The following is a 23,491-nucleotide window of genomic DNA, read 5'->3' as shown; positions in this document are numbered from 1 at the left end:
CCGGCACGACGACTCCACCGTCGCTGGTTGAGATCAACATCATTCTCCTACCTCCGTCTTGACTTTTCAGTCCCACCATGTACGGAGCGTCGCATCTTTAAGCATCTCCAGCGGTCATCGTCATCATTATCGACTTCATCACCGCCTGTCGAGACCCCCTTTTCATCTCTACTCTACATCATCTTCTACTTCACGAGTTTCCTTTCCAGTCCACGTCATATCGCAATAGCCACAACTTCCGTGCGCACGACAAAATCGCGTTCAAACAAAGACTTCGCCAGGAACTCATATTCATATTCGGAACTTTGATCACATACACTGTACTTATACGCACGTGAGTTTGTCATGTAGACCTAGTCCATACTGTAATGATGTGATGATTTGGTACAGCTAGTCATGAAAGTGACATAGCGCCACCTTGTGGCAGGTGTGTAATGTGATCACCTATATTATGGGGAGATTGCCTATAGGCATTGCCTATGGAGATCGTCATGTAAAAGTCACGATGTGAGGAGACGTCTAATAAACACCGATGTCGATGACATACACGCAAACCTGGTGAAGTAGATGATTGTCATTACCGTATCAGAGATTAATAGATGGTGTCAGGAGTGAAAGTGACTGTGGATTGTCTGATTTGCGATGCCTAAAGACATGAATTTTGCGTTCCCAGTCTGAGGGGAACGGCTCCACGATCGTCGAGTGACCGGATATACCCGCCGAGAAAGCTTGCATTTGTTTAGTGCATGTATAGTGGCTGTGATACGATATAGCTATAGTCGCTATGGAACAATTGAAACCTCCATCGCCGTTGGATTTGGAGGCGAGAAATCTTCCACAAGCATGGAAACTGTGGAGGGAAGAGTTTGAGCTTTATACGGAACTTTCGGTTACTGGCGATGAAGGGAAAAAAGTGAAACTTTTTCTCTACCTGGTGGGATCCAAAGGCAGAGAGCTCTACAAGACCTTGAAGCCGGAGTCTACCTCACCTCCTTCAACTGATTCAACTGACTCAACAACACCAGCTGTACCTGTTGTGACCTTGAAGGCAGTGCTAGATGCATTTGAGAAGCACTGCAACCCCCCAAAGAACGAGACTGTTGACAGGTATAAATTTTTCAGCCGCCAACAGGCTGCTGGAGAAACACTGGAGCAGTACCTGACTGATCTGAAGCTACTGGCGAGCAGTTGCAACTTCAAAGACCTGCATGATTCCCTACTGAGAGACAGAATTATTGGTGGAATTCAGGATGATTCTGTACGAGCAAGGCTGCTTCGTGAGTCTGATTTGACACTAGACAAGGCAATCCAGATATGCAGGGCTGCTGAGCTGTCAAAAGAACGGATGACAGTTTTTGACAAGACACATTCTCAGGATGTCCATGCAGTGCAGAAAGCCAGTTCTAAGAGTGGTGCTCGACCAAAACAGAAGTGCAAGTTCTGTGGAAAAACGCATGTTTTGGACAAAAATAAGTGCCCTGCATATGGAAAAAAGTGCAACAAATGTCAGAAAGAGAATCACTTCGCCAGTGTTTGCAAAGCTGTGAAGGATAAATCAACAGGGAAGGGCAGACGTGACAAAAAGTCTGTGCATACGATTGACGAGGACGAAACAGAGGATGAGGAATTCTTTGTAGACGTCATAAAGTCAACAGATGATTCTGACGACTGGTTCATCGACTTGACAGTGAACTCGAGGAAGGTGCGATTCAAGTTAGATACTGGTTCGCAATGCAACATCATACCAGAGGTTGTGCAAAAGAAATTGCAGTCCCCAATGCAGAAGTCAAATTCAAGACTGGTGGTCTATTCAGAACACAGGATGAAGCCTCTAGGCAAGACTCTTCTTATTTGTGAGCACAAGGAGAGGTTCTTCGATTTAGAGTGCCAGGTTGTGGAACAGAAGGCGCAACCGATACTTGGTCTGCCATCTTGTAAGCAGCTCGGATTGGTGAAAAGAACTTATGCTGTGCGTGAGGAGCCATGCGCAGTCAAGGACAAATATGCTCACCTCTTCCAGGGACTTGGATGTATGCCAGGAACGCATCAGATTAAGCTACGAGATGCAGTGCCCAAAGTCCATGCTCCTCGCAGACTTCCAGTGGCTCTGAGAGAGAAGGTCAGAGAGAAACTCAAAAGAATGGAGGACCTGAACGTCATTAAAAGGGTGACGAAACCAACAGCTTGGGTGAACAGTATGGTCACAGTAGCGAAAAAGAACAGTGACAGAGTGAGGATTTGCCTCGACCCGAAGGAACTGAACCAAGCTATTGAGAGGGAACATTACCCCATGCGAACCATTGAGGAGGTTGTAGCGTGTATCCCCAACGCTAAAGTGTTCAGCACTCTCGACGCGAATTGCGGGTACTGGCAACTTCGCCTTGACAAGGCGAGCTCGGATTTGTGTACCTTCAATACTCCATTTGGCAGGTACAAGTACATCAGAATGCCTTTCGGCATTAACTCGGCACCAGAGATTTTCCAACGGACAATGTCACAGATGCTGGAAGACCTAGAAGGCGTTGACGTGGTGATGGATGATATCCTGATATGGGGAACAAACAAGGAAGAACACGATGAACGCCTTGAAGCAGTGTTCAAAAGACTGCAAGAGAACAATGTCAGGTTGAATGAGAGCAAGTGCAAGATTGCTGTGAACGAAGTGAAGTACATCGGTCACTTGCTGACTGCTGATGGACTGAAACCTGATATGATGAAAGTTGAAGCTGTCAAGAAGATGAAGCAGCCTACCAACAAGAAAGAGCTTCAGAGGTATTTAGGCATGATCAACTATCTTGGCAAGTTTCTTCCCAACTTGTCTGAAGTCACGGCACCCCTGAGGAAACTCTTGGTGAAAGAGAATGACTGGCAGTGGCACCAAGAGCACACTACAGCCTTTGAGAAGCTCCAGCAGCTAGCAACTGAAGCTCCCATTCTTCAGTTTTACGACGTGAAACAACCTGTGGTTGTGAGTGTGGATGCATCACAGAATGGTGTCGGCGCAGTCCTTCTGCAGAACGAAAAACCAGTTGCGTATGCTTCAAAAGCCTTCACGGACTGTGAAAAAAGGTATGCACAAATAGAGAAGGAATTGGCAGCAGTGGTATACGGAGTAGAGAAGTTCCACCAGTATGTCTTCATGAGAAAGTTCGTGATCGAGTCTGATCATAAACCGTTGGAGACTATCATGAAGAAGCCTCTAGCAGATACTCCACCACGGCTACAGAGAATGCTACTGAAGCTACAGAAGTACGACTGTACTTTGAGCTACAAGAGAGGCAAGGAAATGTACATTGCTGATGCCCTCAGCAGAGACTTCATCCCAGAGAGTGAAGAAGATGAGGAGAGCCAAGAGATAACAGTCTGCATGGTAGATTATCTACCAATGTCTCCAGCTAGACTTGATGAGCTGCAGAAAGAGACTCTAGCTGATCCAGTTCTCAGGAAGCTAAAAGCAACAGTTGAGGAAGGCTGGCCTGAGAGTAAGCAGGAAGTAGATGCAGACATTAGACAGTACTGGCAGTACAGAGATGAGATATCTACTGAAGGTGACCTGCTCTTCAAGATGCAGAAAGTGATAATCCCTAGCCAAATGAGGAGACTGATGCTAGAGAAACTCCACCAGAGTCACCAAGGAGTGGAAAAGACCAAGAGATTGGCAAGAGATGTGCTTTTCTGGCCAGGCATGAACGCTGAAATTGCAGAGATGGTTGAAAGGTGTGAAATTTGCAGCAGACATAGAGCCAGCAACCCGAAAGAGCCAATGCATGGTCATGACTTACCAGAAAGACCGTGGCAGAAAGTCGGAAGTGATCTGTTCGAGTTTGATGGGTCTACTTACATGATCTTGGTAGACTGCTATTCCAACTACTTTGAGATCAACAAGCTGACTAGTACAACCAGCAGAGCAGTCATTGCCATATGTAAGCAGCAGTTCGCACGACATGGCATTCCTGATGAGATGATGACGGATAATGGACCACAATATGCCAGTGCAGAATTTCAGCAATTCTGTGTCGAATATGGAGTGACACACAAGACTTCTTCACCCAGATACCCACAGTCCAATGGGAAATCGGAAAAGGCTGTGCAGATAGCCAAGAATCTGTTGAAGAAGTCGGCAGAGGATGGTGAAGATGTTCATCTAGCTCTTCTGGCATACAGAAATACGCCAGGAGATGGCCTACCTTCGCCTGCACAGATGCTGATGGGCAGAAGGACGAACACAACTCTTCCCACAACCAGCAAACTCTTGCAGCCTAACCCTGTCAGCCGAGATGACATCATGAAAAGGAGAATAGAGCTGCAAAGACGTCAAAAGCAGTTCTACGACAAGGGCGCGAAAGACCTGTCTGTGCTCAAACCTGGTGACAGCGTGGCGTATCAGGACGGCAAAGTGTGGCGACGAGCTGTTGTCATCAAGAAAGGTGAATCACCACGCTCTTACATCATAGAGGGAGAAGGAGGAGTATGGTATCGACGAAATAGACGCCATCTCCAAAAGAGACAAGGACAGCAACAAAGTCGATACTATGATGACCTTGAGGAGAGCGACGGCTCGTCTGAGAAGGCAACTAACATCGCGTCATCTCAGGAAAGTTCAGGTGACGACAAACCAGTGATTCAACGCGAACGTCGTTATCCACTGAGACAGCGAAGACGTCCAAACAGGCTAAATTTGTACATATAGTAACTGTGCAAGGTATAGGGGCAGAATAATCCCCTTTGTACAGTTAAGAGTGTTGGGTAGTCCACCCCTTCACCCTTATTTGTTATATGGTTGTTGTTGTTTTTTAGAATAGTTGATGTTTGCCAAAGTTATAAGAGTATGTACCAGTAGGATAACTGTACTATTACAGAGGCAGAATAATCCTCTAGTGCAGTTATTAGAGTAACAGATAGTCCACCCTGTTACTCATTTGTTTATATTATTTGTTATTCTATTTGTAACAATAACTTTGTGAAGTTATCAGGAAAAGAAAGTAGTTAAGAAAGCTATGGAAATGAGACAGCTTTGGATATTTGGATGAAAGACTGCACCAGAATGAAACTCTCAACATGTAACAATGTATCGCATTGAACTGGAACTTTTATTCAAAACAAAACACACTGACTCATAAATAAGGTTATTTGACCAGATACACAATTACATTGCTAACACTATTGTATATGTATTGGTTTTGCAATGTAAGTTGCTTTTATGAAAAGGGGGATGTAATGATGTGATGATTTGGTACAGCTAGTCATGAAAGTGACATAGCGCCACCTTGTGGCAGGTGTGTAATGTGATCACCTATATTATGGGGAGATTGCCTATAGGCATTGCCTATGGAGATCGTCATGTAAAAGTCACGATGTGAGGAGACGTCTAATAAACACCGATGTCGATGACATACACGCAAACCTGGTGAAGTAGATGATTGTCATTACCGTATCAGAGATTAATAGACATACTAGCGGCGGCCTTCCGCTATATAAACAGTGCCACTCCTGCTTAGCATGTTAACACACCTCTGCTCTGCTAATTACAGTATCACTGTTGTGGGAGTTGTCAGATCTATACTCTACGTCAACATGTCAGATTGTCACTTCACCAATTATCATGTCACGTTTCATTTGTGCAATAGCTGATAATATTTATTTATCTTTTATAATAAACATCTGAAAAGGGAATCTAATGATTCTTGTGTAATTTCTTTGTGTCGGCCATCCACGTAGTTTTTGATATGGAAATAAAAATAGGAATTTGGTTTTCACAACTTTTGCTCACGCAAGCCTTAACAAACACATGCATTCACCTTGCACACTGTATGTATTCATTCATCCATAAAAACCAAATCTCCTAAACCACCAACGTCATACCACACTATACCGAATAATAGGGCCTACTTTAATCTGCATACAATAAATCGTCGTCGTAATGCTGAGGCGGCGTTTCCATATCATGATATTCGTTTCCCATTGAAGTTCCGCTTCGACATACGTCATCATAATCGCCATCAAGGAACTCATCCACAGAAAGGTTATCTCCCTTCGTCAGCTCTGCTGGCAGATTCTGATATAGTGGCAGATTCATCCTCGTTGCCCTGGTATTGTGCAATCTTTGATATAGCATCGTTCCCAGGCGTCTTCGCATGAGCCTCGATGCCAGGCTTGTCCGGGTGTGGGACAATTTCGTAGTAGTCATCAGTGTCCGTTGGTCCATCTCCCCCATTGATTGTATCAACCTTTCCTTGGCCATGCTGCTGGGATCTAGTGATATGACATATATGATATAGATAGACAGACAGATAGGTATATTTGATATATGAACTCATATGATAATGCATGCTTTCACTCTAACATTTTTTTTTTCCTCTCCGAAGGCCCATTCGGGCCACGAAAGTCTTTAGATTTGAAATTTGGCGGAAATGAATACAACGGATCGAAATGAAATGAAACATCAAAGTCAATTTCGAATCTTCGTCGTACGATCGTTCTTCCGAAAGTTAACCTTTTTGGAAGTTTGGTTGGATGGCATCAATTCTAAGCGGTTTCGGGCCACAGCTTATGTTTGTGGAGCGATTTGGCATTCACTACCCCTCCCACTGAATTCAGCAGAGCATCTCATGATGAATCTTACCTCTTGCGATGTCGGTGAAACAGGACAACAATTGACACCATGGCAACGACAGCCATCACTTCGACGATGATCACCACAGCCACGATAACAGGGCAACTAGGACCATCTGAATATTGATTTCGATTACATGCATGACTCTTAGTTGTTGGTTGATTGTACAGCGCATGTAAAATCGAACTTTCCGTTAACTGTCACCATCATTTCAAAAGAAACATGATTAAGCTATGCTGTATATGGTTATATCTTGGTGTCATATCGTTGGTCATGTTGCAGCTATTTTATTACCATCAGCATCAGCCTTTGATAATCTCTTTCGTTTGATATCGAGGTGGATTTACGTTCCATCCAAAGAGTTTTCATAGTTGCTCATTCAATTTTTGCATGAAAAGAATCAAGTTAGAAAGAATTACCATTTTTTCCGATGTAAACTTTTTGTTTCCAATTCATCACTGATAAGACTCGAAACTGTTTCTTCGTCACATGAAATCTATTTCAATTTAAACTATCATTTGAAATTATCAACTGAAACGTCATTTCATCTTAACATTAAGGTCAAGTTTACGTGGTTGTCTACTACCTTGCATCACGGAATTCCCAACCACGAGCGACGCATTCTTCGTCATCAAGGTCGTCGTCATGGAAACGGAAGATTGGACTCCGCCTGAATTTGTATGAAAAGAATAAAGTTCGAAAGAATTACCATTGCCTGCAATCTACAGTTTTTGTTTCCAATTCACCACTGATTAAACTTGAAACCATTACTTCTTCACATGAAATTGATTTCACTTTGAACTATCATTTGAAACTATCAACTGAAACTTCATTTCATCTTTAAAAAAAGAAAAGAAAATAAGGTAAAGTTCACGTGATTGTCTACTACCTTGCATCGCGGAATTTCCCACCACGAGCGACGCATTCCTCGTCATCAAGGGCGTCGTCATGGAAACGAAAGATGATATTCCGCCTGAAGATTTATGGTGTTCTGTATTGCTTTCAGCTGAAGTATCAAGGAATGTGCGTGATATGAAAGAAGTCATGAAAGCTTTAGAGGTGGAGAAAGTGTCGGGTGATGGGAAAGGGTGTGGTCGGGGTTGAGGGTAGATGCAAATACAGGTACACATACACATACACAAAAACGTAAATGCATTTATATACAAAGATCATGAAATAAACCAAAGTACCTCTTTATCATTGAACGGTATGTCAACACAGAAGGGACCAACCAAGACTGGATGTGGTAACATGATACTGTCTTTCCACGATGATGTCGTCAATTCCTATATCTGGATTTCCTGTCTGTCTCACAGCAATAAATGAAATCTGAAGGGGGAAGACAAGAGATAATGATAATACCAAGCTTTATATACCAAGATCTTTACCCAAGAAATGTCCCTAATTAATGATAAAGGCAACTTTCGTGACTAAAACACTTAAGCAGTTGTCTTTGTCAAACACCCTCATGCTGACTGTGTAGTGATTGCAAATAAAGGAGAAAAATTGTCTGGTCAAGCCACCAGGGAGAGTCAAGACCAATGAATTCTAAAAAGACCCAGATGTTAGATAAGATTGGAGAAAAATACACATACTCACTCCCAATGTAAATACGTATGAGACGTGTTAAAATAATATTCTTTAACGTACCTTGAGTGAAGCAATGGATTCCCAGCGTTTGATAGGTATCACACCCACTCAGCCGAATACCGGTCGAAGTGACTTACTGTCATTATTTATGGTGATTGAAATACTGTATTCAATATGATGGGTGGTGTGTGGTTTAAGTTTTCTCGGGGTCATGAGCAATTCTTGATCACTCTGACGCGCTCGGTTTTGGTTGTCTGTTTATTTACTTATGATTAGTACAATCCAGCATGGAGACCCTGAAAAAGACTACTACAAAGGAGTTGCTTTTATTTTGTGTTTCTCTTTGCTATAAAGGAAATTACGTCGGATATAATAACATGCAAATAGTAAAACGACTGGCGTCGTTTTCTTAACTTTGATAATGCATTCTTTTTAAGTCTTTCAAGGGATGAGTATAGTGGAAAAGCACGCTTTGAAAATAGAAGTTTTACAACTCAGCCTTTAATATTGTATGTGTAGATGGATTCATGCTCTGGTTTGACTAGGATTATACATAAACTTAATGACTCAATGTTATAACAATGAATAAGACTGATACCTTAATTATCATAGGCTGTAAACTTATACCGCATTTAGTAACTGAATAATGTACATAATAATAATGTAAATATATATATATATATATATATATATATATATATATATATATCATATACACGAGTGTGTGTGTGTGTGCGTGTTGACATTATGTTCCTCTCAATGCTATCAAAATTATGTCCTTGTCATTTTCCTTTTTTTTTTTTTTTTTTTTTTTTTTTTGCTTGGTAAATATGACTGACCTGAAAGTTGGAAGAACAAAATAGATGCAATGTTTGTTTCACAAAATATCCTCTGGTATTGTCGAGGGTCACAGAAAGACTGTCACTACAGTGACTTGTGACGTTCAGGAATCCGTCACCGCTCGAAAGATAGCTGAAGGAGAGCCGCCATCGTCCAGGGCCGAAGTCACGTGGTATTGTGGTTTGTACCGTGTGTTCATGTTTACCATACCAACAATTGTAGTCTGCGTAGAAAAAATCTGAGACAAATGACATTATTATGGCAGTGGTGACGATTGTCAAATAGTGGCGATAAAGAATGTTATCATAATAGCAAGGCATTTGGTAAGATTTGGTAAGCTTTGTTACTTTGTCAAGTAGTCAGTTTGGTTCAAGTATAGCATACATTTTTCTAAATGACCCTTACAAATATGAAAAAGATTCCTCTCAATTTTATAAACATGTTTTTAATGTAAATCTGTTTTTAGTTAACTGTGGCAGAGTAAATAGACAATGACTGAAATGTAAATGTTAAATTTACCCATCAGTCTCAGCTGTTATTTTCAATATTCATTGGTCGTAACAACGAAAGAGGAAGCCAGAATTCCGAAATAGTCAATGCAGGAAATCTATATACATTTCGAAAAGACGCAAGTTGTAAGTTTTCTTTTGCAAATGATACTATTTAGCAATGATACTGATAACCATTTATCTGCAATCGCGTTGTATTTATTAACTACAGTCAGCAGTGTAAAGTGGCCAGTAGCCATCGTATCATATTTACTTGATCAGTTTCTGCCTTTACCCAAGGGTCAGTTGTCTTTAGTTTGATAGCTAGTGTTTAATAGCCAGGATCTAGCAGAGTTGAATTTGATTCGATGTGTGCACAAATACAAATAGACTACAAAGTAATGTAAACACTTCACAGAATATCATTTCACACGAAAAATAGACATTTATTTTCATTGTATCAGTCTGTATTTAAGTATTCAAAAAAGGGCCTAACACTCTTTCACTGGCGTAGCCAGGGGGGGGGGGGGGGAGGGGGGGGGCGATGGGGGCGGTCGCCCCCCCCCCCCTAAGATTTGGACCGAGGAGTTTGGAGGCGGAAAAAAAAATGCGTGTATACTGTATGCATGCACATGAAGCGGGTCTCCTTTGCAACCTTTCATCAAATAAGATATATTTTTTTGAATATTTCACTCAAAGTGTGCACCAGATCGTTGAATTTCAATTCAAAATATGCAAAATCTCTCGTGCTTGGGAGGGGGATACCCCCTCCCAAACCCTCCCCCTCTTTGCCGCTTTCCCTAGCTACGTACACTTTTTACATTAAAAAAAATTCTGAATAATTCTGAGTGCACAAGACTTTTCACTAATATTCCGAAAACTGAAGGTTCCCTCATGTATAAGGGGAATTTCCCCTTTTAATCGACCCTTTCCTCCCTCAGCCCCCCCCCCCCCATCATTTTTTTTTTTGATTACCCAAATGTTGATTCCATCAAATATGATTATTATGCGTATACGAGATATCTCAATTTCAGCCTTAAAAAGATACAAGCTCCATCGGAAGGGAAGAGTGGAGATAACACTCGCCAACGCCTTCTTCCTGTTCCCCCCCCCCCCCCGCCATGCAAAGAAGTAGACTGTGGCTATACCAACATCGCTTTATTTCAATTCTAAAAACGCAAAAGCTCCGCGAGCGGGAGGGGGAATCCCCCTTCCCCTAAGTTCTACCTCACTAGACTTTATACATACGCACAGATGGTGCACACTCGGAATAAGAGCTAAATTCCGTGATTTTAACACTTCGATGAAAAAGTGTTGCACCAAAAATTTGCACCAGATCGCTGAATTTCAGGTCTGAAAACGCAAAATCACCTTCGTGTGGGAGGGGATATGCCCCTATCTACACCCTCGTGTGCATGCTCTTTCTGTTTGATTGCTGAACAGACAGCGTTCATGATATTCAGTGTAAGAATTAATACAAGAAGACTAGTGTGTTTGAATTATACTGTTTTATAGGCAAATTGTTCAATAATAATCTACAATAAAATATACGGCAACCTTAAACAAGTGGGACTGTTTCAACTCGTTAAAACACGCAAAAACATGCATCAAATTGCACCATCTGCAACATCAAAATGCAAAAAGTTCTCACCGTAGGAGGGGGGACACCCCCTCCCACACCCTCCCCTACCCCCTCGCCCGCTCCGCTCGCTCGGGTTCAGTCGAGTTCGTGATATACAGTGAAAAGAATTAATACAAGAAGTGTATCTAAATTATACCATTTTATAGGCAAATTGTTCAATAATAATCTACACTAAAATATACTGCTACCTTAAACAAGTGGGACTGTTTCACGTCGATAAAACGCGCAAAAACATGCATCAAATTGCACCATTTGCAAAATCAAAATGCAAAAAGTTCTTACCGTGGGAGGGGGGACACCCCCCTCCCACACCCTCCCCTCCCCCCTCGTTGGCTCCACTCGCTCGGGTTCAGTCGCGTTCATGATATTCAGTGAAAAGAATTAATACAAGAAGTGTATTGGAATTATACCATTTTATAGGCAAATTGTTCAATAATAATCTACACTAAAATATACTGCTACCTTAAACAAGAGGGACTGTTTCACGTCAATAAAACGAGCAAAAACATGCATCAAATTGCACCATTTGCAACATCAAAATGCAAAAAGTTCTTATCGTGGGAGGGGGGACACCCCCCTCCCACACCCTCCCCTCCCCCTCGCTCGCTCCGCTCGCTCGGGTTCAGTCGCGTTCATGATATAAAATATACTGCAATCTTAAACAAGTGGGACTGTTTCACGTCGTTAAAACATGCATCAAATTGCACCATTTGCAAAATCAAAATGTAAAAGTTCTCACCGTGGGAGGGGGGAAACCCCCCTCCCACACCCTCCCCTACCCCCTCGCTCGCTCCGCTCGCTCGGGTTCAGTCGCGTTCATGATATTCAGTGAAAAGAATTAATACAAGAAGTGTATTGGAATTATACCATTTTATAGGCAAATTGTTCAATGATAATCTACTCTAAAATATACTGCAATCTTAAACAAGTGGGACTGTTTCACGTCGTTAAAATACGCAAATACATGCATCAAATTGCACCATTTGCAAAATCAAAATGTAAAAAGTTCTCACTTCGCTTCGCTCCCTCGCAGACTAACCGCCCCCCCTAAGATGAAATCCTGGCTACGCCGTTGCACTCTTTGTCGGTTTAATCTACGTACACACATGCCCGAATTTAGTAGGGCGTATATTTCTTCCTATGTTTATGATGGCTCTGCTCAAATCCAAAATCTCTTCTATGACACTCCTACAGAAAGGTGGTCTTTCTATGAATGCCATTACAGTGTTCTCAACTTGTCCTATTTACAGATTTTATAGAAGAAGGACTTACTACAATAATCGTTCCATCTGGCAATATCAATGCTATTTCTGATTAACTTGATTGACTCTGCGTGGCGTTAAGTTTCTCTGAATTCGCGGTAATACCGCTCCAGGGTCCTATACATACTGTCACCAACAGGAAACCGACTACGACTCCAGCATCCATCTCCCTCGTCGTCTATCATACCACATGTGGAAGATTCAAAATCGCATGTCCAATCTAATATCCAGAAAAGAAAGAGAAATGAAGATAATGTTAGACTTTTATAGGATATAGAGATTGTGCAACTGTTTTTCAGACTATATGTACTATTTTAAAATGTATTCAAAAGAATTATTAATCACCATTATTCTCAAACACAACTGGCATGATATTTTAATGTTTCCTGTACAGGCATAATTGTGCCACTAGTTGTAAGTAGTATACCAAATCGGCACTACGCATCCCTTCCTTTGTTGGTCATATCATTCCCATGAATCAAGTGCTCTAAGTATTGGCGCTTTCACCTAATACCGCATATACAGTGACTTCTTTGTTTAATGTACAGCAAACATTATACGCTATACAGCATGCTAACAAGTACTGTACTAGAGATACTACGTATAACCTTACCATTTGCTGTGGCTAGGTACAATAGGGCCAGCGAAATGAGAAGCCTCATGTCCTTCTATCCAGATAATTTGAATGCAGATAACGGTTGTCTACATGCACAAACGTGTACTTTACTGCAGCTAGGTCTTCGTCCACTCTGGAATTGAGCTAACCTCCTTGATCATCGAATAAGTAGGAAATATTTAGTGGAAACAAGAAAGCTGAAAGTAACCAGCCTATCACAAGAAAGAAAAGGAGGAAGTAGGTTGATGGAACAATAGCAGTTCCCCTGATATTTACGATCCCGTAGTCACTTTGTCGTAGGCTTAGTTGAGCTGCAGGCTCGTTATTTTCGAAAGTTTCACTAGAGAGTTTATATGAGCTCAATTTTACTTGGGGATTGAGGAGTATGGTGGGATGTTGTTGACTGGGGTCCCACCCCCCCCCCCTTTAATTTGGGTAAATTTAGAAATTTAACTGTCTGGAAATCATGCTTTAGGTGTAACTTGAATAGGCACAATATTGTTATGGACAAAAGCATTGAATTATCTCTCTCTTTCTTTCTCTCTGTTCTGCCATGGACGTCACTCGCCGTTGGCGATCAATGATGCAATAAGCCTTCTCCAGCCCCCTCTATCGCCTCACGAGTGCAGCAAGGTAGATGCTCTCTCGCCAACTATCTCAGCCATTGCGGAAAGGAAATTGAGTCGCTGTGGTCCACGTGATCTCTTTCCCTTTACAAATCCAGTCAGGACTAGGTGTTCCAATTGCCTCTTATATCTATACAATCAAAAACATGTTCCCAACCTATTATAGGGTGTGTAAGATCATAAGGGTCATTGCTCGATACCGACAACACGAGTCATACGGCCCACGAGGCAAATAAGGCCATAGATAAAAAAAAAAAAAACAGAAAAAAAACATGAGACAGACATTACATTAATGGGGCTTAATGTATCGGTCTCGTGGGCTTTTTTTTTTTTTTTTTTTTTTTTACTTGGTGTCAAACTCGTGGGCCTTGTTTGCCTAGCGCCGGACTCGTGGCCCCTTCAATTTGCCTAATGTCCGAGCTCATTGGCTTTGTAACTCATAAGCTGTGTGACTCATGGGTTATATGACTCGTGGGCTGTATGACTTGTAGACTGTATGACTTGTGGACTTTACGACTCGTAGTTGTCGAACTCCTGACGTGCATCCAAATCAATCTGAGTCATCTTCAAATTCCCCTTCCCCCTATCCACCCATCCCAAACAGGCCTAAATGATATGTTTTCATTCACGTTTTTATTTTTTAAAATCTAATATCAAATGCATTTCATATTCTACTGTATTCTGTATAACTAGAACAAAAAGGGTTTGCACCAAATGTGTTTTTGCTTCATAACAGTGCAGAGACAAAAAGTGTATTGTTTACTGCTATCCTACAGCGTTGCAAAAAATCGGTGCGAATTATCAACAAAAAGAGTAGAATATCATCCAAACCCTATGCAACAGACAAGAGGTGACGTAGGTAAAAGAGGGGAAAATAGGAACAGGTTGCTTGCATTCTCTGATTCCAGTTTTGATAAAAACAAATACACACCTAGTTATGATTTTTTTTTTTCAGCGTTGAGTGTAACCGTGTATTTTGCTATTTGCGGTAATGTGATGAAGAACACTGAAGTCCCGAAAAATATTTGATGTCAAATATATTGATAATTATGTTTCGTTTAATTTTCCTAACTAGAAAGGACCGAGTTTAGTGATCTCGTTTTGGGTGTGTGTGTGTTTGCGTATCGTTCGATCACACGTGACTATTGTAATGGTCACATTTGATACCAACCAATGTTAGTTAATGTCTGACGATACATAATTCCTTTTGTTTACATCTGATTTTTTAAGTCAGAAGATAAATTTCTGGCTAGTTGAGGAACTTTGAAACAAAACTAGGCCTATGAAAGCATGTATAGAAGCCAACGATGAAATGCAAACACACAGAGACGCCCTCACACCCTACCGCACAGACAATGCCTGACTTTTACAAGTCTTTACTATCTATGCATATGAACTGATCAGAAGTCTTGTACACTTTGGAATATTTTCTTATGGGTGTCTTTTTGTTTTGTTTTGTTTTGTTTTGTATTATTTTTTGTTTTGTAAATGAAAAACAAGTATGAGGGAACGCAAAACCGTGTGTGCGTATTCGATTTAGCGCCAAGTGAAAAAAGTCGATGTATTTGAAATAATAAGCATGAACACACAAAATCAATGACAACGAAGGAAAAATGCACATTCACGAGATACACATAAATTCCTCAAGCAGACTCATCGACTTATCAATTTGAATTGACTTTTTTTTGGTCTTTACAATTAAGAAACAAACATTGCTGAATTACAATTGTTTTTGCAATGCAATAACATTCCAGGATTTTTGTTAATGATGTAGAAAAAAGGTTTACTTTGAAAACAAATACTTCTGAAACTTAGTAGTTTTATGAAAAAACAAAGAGTAAGGGGTGAAGTTCATACCTGTATTACTAAGACGTCTGAACATTGAACACATTACAAAAGGTAATACCAAAAATGGTTTAAATTTAAAAAGCACGGTAAGGAGAAAGAGAAAGGAGGAGAGAATAAGAACAATAGGAAACATAGATGAGAAAAATTGAGATGAGAGAAGAAAGAGAAAGAGAGAGGAAAGGATATTGAGGATGCTTTGGTAAATACCAAGCAGAATGTCTTTGAAGTGATTTATTCTTGAATTGTCTCTTTTATAAAGTTAATAATCAATAATTCTCTGAAGCTTTGGTAAACTGAATCAATTAGACCCGATGAATATAAACATTTTTTTATTGGTTTTTTTTTTCAGATAATATCATTGAAAGATCATTGTAATTAAATTTGTGCATGGGCTTTTCTAAATAAAGAAAAAACATATACAACCTGAATTGTAAGAATTTTATTTTCGCGACACAAAGGATTGGTGTGTGAATAAAAATTAGTATTACAAATCATACAGAGATCCTTATTTTGTAATAGATAAAGTCTCTAAATTGAGGGTTTAACTGAATTTTCCTCATATCCCTTGTCCAAAAGTCCATAAGTCCATATAGTATAGAAGGAAGAATCAAAGAAGAAGTAAGTTTAAAAGATACAGAGGAAAGAGACATTAGGCCTATTCATTTCAGGACTTCAGATGTCTAGTATAATTATATTGATATTATCCAAACGGTATTTCCAAAATATCTTACCATCAAATGTCAAAAGTAAAAGTTCAGAGGGTACATTAAGCCAAAGATGTTATGAGTGTCGAACCCATGGGCCTTATTTGTCCAGCACCGGACTTTATGGGAATTATTTGACTATTAGCCGAGCTCATGGGCTGTATAATTCTTGCTGAATATGATATATATATATATATATATATATATATATATATATATATATGCATCAATGTGTAAATTGGACCTATATACAGACAATATGATTTACTCTTATGTGTTATTATTTGAGAAAGTTGATAAAGTTTGCATGATGATGTAAATGTGGAAAAGAGGTTTGCGGTAACCATATTATGTAAAACAGTCCATGAAAGGGCAATTGTTTTGTGAAAGAAGGCATCAAATAACATTCTTTGCTCTTAATTCGCTGGTTTGAAATAATCTTATATTAGGCAAAACAACAAGCATGCTTGACCGCTGTAGTTTATACTTCCTGAAAGTCCATTTTCTCTTTCTTTCTTTTTTTCTTTCTCATTCTCTCTATTCCTCCCTAGAGTATGTTGTTTTGTTAGCCTTTCATGATGCCTGCAAGGGACCGAAACAGAAATTCATCTGATGAAAGAAAATTTAAGCATCAGCTGACATCGATGATTATACAAATTAGGGAAGTTATAATCATTTAATATGGACTCGTGATATTGTAAGCGACTTCTGAAGGTGGTCTTGCGTGCAAACATTGAAATCTGATTAAACATATCAATAATAGTGATAGTAATATATCAGTAGTACCAGTAATATAGTGGCTAACAGCCACATGCAATAATTAAACCTTCAGTCATTATAAATCCTCTTTTGCACACGTCTTACCAACAATGAATTTTTATTCTACGCCATGATATTGTCAGAAATTTGGGTTAGCTCATTATACTTGGAGAACAATCTTTCTTGATAAGCATATCATTAACACACTTAGCAAATTCGGAGTTGTCTAGCATGCAACATTTTATACAGCATAAAATATTCGAGCCTTGTTCTTGCACATGTCTGGCCGAAATCTGTTAATTGTATTGTCAGACTCAGAGGAATTAAGGAATTTTAAGAATCTCTTATGTGAATAGCTTTAAATATAGAATATATAGAACAAAATATAGATTAATATGCACATTGTCATACAAAAGGTGGTATCACTCTAAGGCATGAATGCGAATGCATTATTTTGTTTAAGGGGAAAATCCTGCCGTGCAAATGTATATAAATACGTTTAACTATGAAAAAAAAAAAATCAGTTCTGTAATATACGTCGTTGGTATTCCAATGCATTTCAATGACCAAACGTACTATTTCAACATGTACACAAAGTCACAGCACTATAATACAATACTTCAATATTCTAAAAAAGCCCAGGTTTGATGTGTTCTTAAACTCATATGTTTGCCAATCTGTAGTGACGAGTTGGATACACGATCTTATGTTAATATATGGAGTTTTTTATTATGCATATCATGTGAGTCACTAAAGCAATTTATTTGACTTTAGACCCAAGACTGAAACCGAATTTTCGACAAGAAAACATAACTTTGTGAATGATACTACAGGGCATCTATGAAAATAGAAACTGATCCATATAGTTCAAACGCTTTAATGACATACATTTCGGGTGTGCCTGTAACACTAGTATAAGATACTTCAAATATTTTCGACATTCATAACAAGGAAATTAAAATCCAGTCTATTGCTCTTTACTTAGATGGTCAATTTTACATTTAGACTCATTCAGCAGTCGTCGTTATAGAAAAAAAACTGGAAAAGACAAGATATGAAATATATACCAACAGAATTGAAGACCTGAATATAAGAACGACCCAAGTCCAATTTTTGGTCAAATTCAGGTTGACATGGGAAATTGTAGCTTATGCATGGACTCATCTTGTGTATAAATGATAAATCCTAATTACCCCCGGAAGTGCCTGAAACGAATGAGTTTAATCTTATATGAATGTAAGAATGAAGGACTCGGGTCATTCTTATATTCATATTATAGCGCCCTCTCTCATCCTTCTCTCATCTCTATAGCAGAATATCATGTATATGAATCAAAGAACGACCCAAGTCCATCATCCAAAATGGCCTCTCCACAATAAATGTAAATGTTAATTGTCATAATGATATATGTTCTAATTTGTACATACAATGTTGCCTTCCCATCACATTTAGATAAAAATGTTATTGGACAAATAAAAAAGATATGAAGTTTTTTTAAGTTTACTCGAAATGGTCTTCCGTGGACTTGGGTCGTTCTTATATTCAGATACTCAATTATAAGTGACAGGAAGAAAAAGAAGAGTCCACTGGCAAACATAGAAAGATTAATCCCTTATATTATTTTTTACCATAACATTTGAAGTACAGCATACAAAACAGCAAACTGTGACACAAGAATTAAAGATCGCAAATACTTATAAACACATTGGCCTACATACATGCGTGGATACATACCAGAGCTTGGAAAAAGCCCTGAATTCTCCAAAGTATATGATACGGAAATAAAAGAAAAAGTATCTAAATTTGTTTACACATATCAACATCTATTCACTTACCTGTGCAATTTGATTGAAGGTAAACTACTCCATCCCTCAAGATCTCTTGATAAACAGGAATCGTTATTGACGACACTCTCTGCACGCTATTTATTTTGACAAATAAGCAGTAGTCTTGGCATTATTATTACGCCGGTTATCACGTTTTTCATGTTGAAAGAAGGAAAGAACTAATGTAAGAGCAGCTCGTATAGACCATAACAGCATTATTTGCAAGGCCATTTATCTTTAGTTTATAAACACATCGCGTGAACAAGACCGTGTGCTTTCGTAATTTAGACAGTCTTATTTTATCTCTCTTTCTTTGAATCTTGTTTGAATTTTCTTTGAAATTTGATGCAGCATGCAGTTACATTTCACTTATACATCGTAATAGGAAGTAAACAAAGTATGATTTAAAATGTGTAGCAGGTCTTCGCAGAATGAAAATCACCGATGTAATGATAATCAAGAGTCAAGCTGGTTCTCCGTACACTTCACTGCTACACAGTGGTTCATGCCGAATTGGAGCACTGTTTTGAAAGCCACAGGTGTCAGGCTTCACCACAGAATAATGGTAACTAGTATCAGCATCCGACGAATGGTTGTCGCTGTGGTGACGTGACTGTTCAGTTATATGAAGACGAGCTTTTTCAATCTTAGTATCTCTCTGAAGAACGTCATAATACTTGTCATCGGACAAATCGACCGCAGCCTTGTCTCCCATCGGCTGCTCTGCTTGCAGATTCTGGTCGGATCTAGTGATGTATTATATGATTATGTATGATATACATATATATATATATATATATATATATATATATACTATATAAGTATATATATACATGTATATACATATATAATGTATTACAGATACAGGATCTCCCTCTAAATTTGGCCACTAAAAAAAGAATTGTAAATTTTGTTAGAAAGAAAAAGAGCGGATCAAAATACAGCAGGAATAAAAGTCCATTTCGAATCTTAGCTGGCCGACCGAGCATGAAAACTCTAACCTTTCGGGAGTCTGATGGGCCGGCGTCAATTTTAAGTAGTCTCGGATCACTGCTAACGTTTGACTGTTTCTTTTTTTTTTTCCCATCTGGCATGATGGCTAGATAGTCCATATTCAGTTGCAAAAGCTGGTCCAGTTGTGAGTACTTGGGGGGGGGGGGAGGGGACCACTTCTCCGGGTCATCCACATTCTCTTTGCGTTTGATGAATTAAGCGGAATCTTTCTCATGCATATCATATTAAAATAACACAGCTTTTGCAGATCTCACAGTGTGTTTATAAGATTTAAATGGTGACTGTGGGGTTGGCCCATCATGCCTTGATATGCTATACTGACAACATATATAAGAATAAAAGCGTCGAAAGGGTGAATATACATCTCAAAACGAGGTATCCTAAGGAAATCGTTCCAAAGGGGAATGCTTTTATTCCCCTTAATGTTTTGACAATGTGCTTCAAAGCATCATCATTGATCTGGGACCTCAGGACTACTCCATAAGTAGGGCAGATATGACATAGTGTGTATAGATTGATGACTCTACCATTAACACATTCTATGGGAAACTGGCAGGGATGCGAAAAAAAACAAAAGAAATGCATGTATACATGTATATTGGATGTGCATAGAAAACTGGTCATTGGGAGAATTTAGGTATATCTGCTTTTTGAGTTGTCTTTTTTTTATTTACATACAAAATCTAGTGGTATAAGATGCATTTTGTGCTCTTGTCAAGTCAAATTTGTATTGAGCCCATATCAATGCAGTATTTTTCAAGAAAGAGCAATATATATATATATATATATATATATATATATATATATATATTATAATTATAGATTTTCATGCTCTTTATCAAAATTCCACCAAACTATCATTTACTATGCATTTCCCCCTTTAATTTGGCTGGAAATAGCGTTTACTATGTTGCTAATACAGGAGTATTAGAGAGTTATGGGATTATCCATATAATATGTCCTTTGGATATTTGCCATTCACTCCGCCCCTTCCTTCCTCCCCCCCCCCCCCAAGCTAAGAAGGCGTAACCTAGATAACACTCACCCCATTCGACGTCGGTGAAACAGGTAAAATGCTACCATAGTAACGACAACCAGGACTACGACGATGCTCACCACAGCGATGATAACCGGGCAACCAGGACAACCTGAATATTATTTTTGATTGTATGTACGGCTGTCAGTTGTTGTTTAATTATAAGTAAAACATCGACGTTTCCGTTAACTGTAGAATATATGCACCATGTCAAAAGAAGCATGGTACGGCAATATTTCGGTGCCATGCTGCTTGCTTCTTATCATACCACCAGTCTTATGGAGAATGTCTTTCGTGTAATGTCGAGGTTGGTTTACTTACAACCAAAAGAGGTTGTTTTTGTCAGTTTGATTTTAGTACAGAATAAAGTTAGAAAAGAAATTACTGCACTGCTTCGAATTGAAACTTTTTTTACGATTTTGTCTGTATTTCTCTCACTTAAAGTGTCATTTTCTTCTCAAGGTTAATAAAATTGAAGAAAAAAAAAAGCGTTTTGCATGTCATCATCGACTTTAACCGAAACTGTTATTCAATTCAGTATTAATTCTCCTTCTAACAGTCTTTATTCCTTTGTCGCTTTTTCTAAGTACATCACATGGCATTTAACAAAATGATCGAGTTTTCATTTGATTTTTTCCCAATTTTAGCGTGAGAAGAAAAAAATATGGTAAAGTATCAAACGAAGTTAACATAATTGCCCATTACCTTTTATCGCTGAATTCTCCACGAGCGACGCATTTCTTGTCAGAGAGGAGGTCGTCAAGGAAACGGATAATGAGATTCCGCCTGATGATATGTGGTGTTCTGTATTGCTGTCGGCTGGAGTTTCAAAGAATGTGCGTGATATGAAGGAGTTTTAAAGTGTTGATAGGATGGTAAAGGGTGTGGTCAGGGTCTGAGTCGGTATCGATCGTGCTTTTGAGTGAGATAAACGGGTATATGCGGATATGGAAACAATACACACAAACAGTATAATTCACTCGCCAACACTTACACTGATATTGATGTACAGCAGACGTACAGCATGACCAAAAAATAAAACCCACAAAAAACAAAAAACAAAACAAAAACAAAACAAAACAAAAACAAAAACAAATACTAGAAACAAGTAGGTAAACGTACTTATACACCTGTACATACAGTACATACAGATCATGATATCATCGAATGTATCTCTTTGCAATTGAACGGAATGTCAACACATAGGACCGACCAAGACTTACTTGTTGTAACAGGCAGGTTTTTGACGCTGATGTCATCAATTCTTATGTCTGGCTGTCCCGTCTGTCTCACAGCAATAAATGAAATCTTTCAGTAATAAACAAAACAAAAAAAAATATTCACAATGCAAATCTTTATATTGAAGATATATTTCTATAGATAATTTCATGGCAAAAAAAAAATGCACGTAGTCTGATTGGATGCTGCTACAGGGCTGACCTTTTTCAAAACCACTCCTGATGTTCGCGTGCATGGTTATTAAAAAAAGGAGAACAAACTTTATAGTGAAGCCACCAGGGTAAGCAAGGAGATCGCTGACCTTCACCAAAGCCTAGTGAAAGGATTAGATTCAAGAAACAATTTGAATGTGAAATGATTATAGTTTGAATTTCTTTCTTTGAAGAATTGTTTTCAATCACTCTTTCAATTGCTCAACTTATTATCAAATGTTTGATAGCAAAACTCACAATCAATCAGGCGTGAGCCTTGCAAAGTGATTGATATATTATTTAATGACCGAATTGTTCAGTAGGAATGGTGTGTAGGTTAAACTTGCTCCCACTTATGAACAATCAATCAAACTTGTAAAGATCTCACCAAAATCGTAGATCTCAACAATCTCATTTGTCGCGCTGGACTTTGGTACTCCAGTGTTTGTCAGGGTTAACAGCATGAGGGTTTTGACAAAGGCTACAACACAGCAACTGATTGACAAATTGCCCTACATCGACGTAAATAAGCACTGAATTGATCAGTGTTTTAGTAGTAGCCATGATAAAAAAAAATCATGGGCGTACATACTCGAGCAGGATTCGAACCTACGACCTCCTGATCACCGGACAGGCGTCATCTCCAATAGACCACCGAGCTTACGCCCGACAGTAAGTGTTGGTTCTAATCCTTATAGCGTGCAGCGGGTACTGCTTTGTTATTCAAATTCATAAAATTCTTCCGTCGAGATGTTTTCATTGCAACTGATTGACAAATTGCCCTACATCGACGTAAATAAGCACTGAATTGATCAGTGTTTTAGTAGTAGCCATTTTTGTGGTGTAAATATGACTAACCTTAAAGTTGGAGGAGCAAAAGAGATCCAGTATTTGTTCCACAAAATGGCCTTCAGTATTGTTGAGAATCACAGATACACTCCAATTACAGTTGCTTGTGACGTTCAGGAGTCCGTCTCCCGTTGAATAATATCTGAAGGAGAGCTGCCATCGTCCAGGGCCGAAGTCACGTGGTATTGTAGTTTGTACCGTTTGTTCACGTTTACCAAACCAACAATTGTAGTCTACGTAGTAATAATCTGTGACAAATGACATTATAATGGCGGTGGGTAAAGGTGGTGATGACAATGTCAATAATCATAACAAGGCATTAGCTAAAATAGTATGATTTCACTTTTG

This window comes from Diadema setosum, chromosome 10 (genome assembly GCF_964275005.1).
Source record: "Diadema setosum chromosome 10, eeDiaSeto1, whole genome shotgun sequence".
In the NCBI taxonomy this organism is placed as follows: Eukaryota; Metazoa; Echinodermata; class Echinoidea; order Diadematoida; family Diadematidae; genus Diadema; species Diadema setosum.
Note: the sequence above shows the minus strand (reverse complement) of the source record.